Source organism: Rutidosis leptorrhynchoides, chromosome 2, assembly GCF_046630445.1.
Source record: "Rutidosis leptorrhynchoides isolate AG116_Rl617_1_P2 chromosome 2, CSIRO_AGI_Rlap_v1, whole genome shotgun sequence".
NCBI lineage: Eukaryota > Viridiplantae > Streptophyta > Magnoliopsida > Asterales > Asteraceae > Rutidosis > Rutidosis leptorrhynchoides.
In genome coordinates, this window is record NC_092334.1 from 556,088,618 (window position 1) to 556,089,690 (window position 1,073).

At 42.0% G+C, this 1,073-nt stretch overlaps 1 non-coding gene across 1 annotated transcript; it reads left to right on the forward strand.

Annotated features, from left to right (window-relative positions):
- Positions 1-327: 327 nt before the first annotated feature.
- Positions 328-434, forward strand: LOC139895255 (small nucleolar RNA R71). Its single transcript, XR_011775715.1, has one exon. It is a non-coding gene; the product is annotated as a small nucleolar RNA R71 (small nucleolar RNA).
- The last annotated feature ends 639 nt before the right edge of the window (positions 435-1,073 follow it).

The window sequence follows — 1,073 nt, forward strand, 5'->3', positions numbered from 1 at the left end:
ACACGATAAGCACTTTCCCAGGAGGTCACCCATCCTGGTAGTGCTCTAGCCCGAGCACGCTTAACCATAACGTACTCGTACTTTTACTCAGCCTGTGATCCCAAAACGCGTTGTATCATTTAAGCGTGGGTATTACCTTATAATCCCATGATCACTCATGTATGTGGGCGATGTGGGATTTGCCTAGGGTGTTACAGCTTCTCGATTATCTCATAAGCCTCTTGCTCGGTTTTGTCCATGAGTGAACCTCCGGACGCTTGATCAATGGAAATTCGGGTTGCAACATCACAACCCTTGTAAAAGATTTGAACTTTTTGGAAGGTATCCAAACCATGGTTTGGACAACCTCTTAACATTTTGGAAAATCGATTCCATGCTTCGTACAAGGTTTTCATCAGCTTTTGACAGAATTGGGTAATTTCGTGTTGGAGTCTCGCGGACTTAGAAGCTGGAAAATATTTCTTAAGAAATTTTCCAACATACCATCCCAAGTTTCTATCGTAGCCTCGGCCAATGAATCTACCCAACTTCGTGCTTCCTCGTAGAGTGTCCATGGGAAAAGTCTTAAAAATATGGCCTGGTCAGTGTCTGGTTTAAGTTTGAAAAGAAGACATATCTCTTGAAAAAGACGAATATGTTCGTTTGCATCTTCATTCGGACCACCACCAAATTGACACCTGTTATTAATCATTTGGAGAATAGGTCCTTTTATTTCAAAATTTACCTCACCAGTGGGTGGGGTAATAGCACTACCTTGTCCGGTTCGGGTTGCCTTCATCTTGGCCGCCATTGATTGTCATGGTACCACCGATCTTGCTTCTCCTTCCATTTTAAATTTTGGAGGAGGAACGGGCTCACCAAATTCCGAATATCTCGGCTTGGTTGTACTTGATTCTGAATCAAAGGTTTCCTGCTTTGATGAAGATTCAAAAAGTTCAAGTACTTCTTTTGGGATCCTACCAAGCTTTCTATCAGGTTCTGTAAGCGGTGTAAGTAATGGAGAATCTGAACTTCGAGTATGTGGCATATGCAACCTAAAATCTGTCAATCACACAACTAACAAAAACTATTAC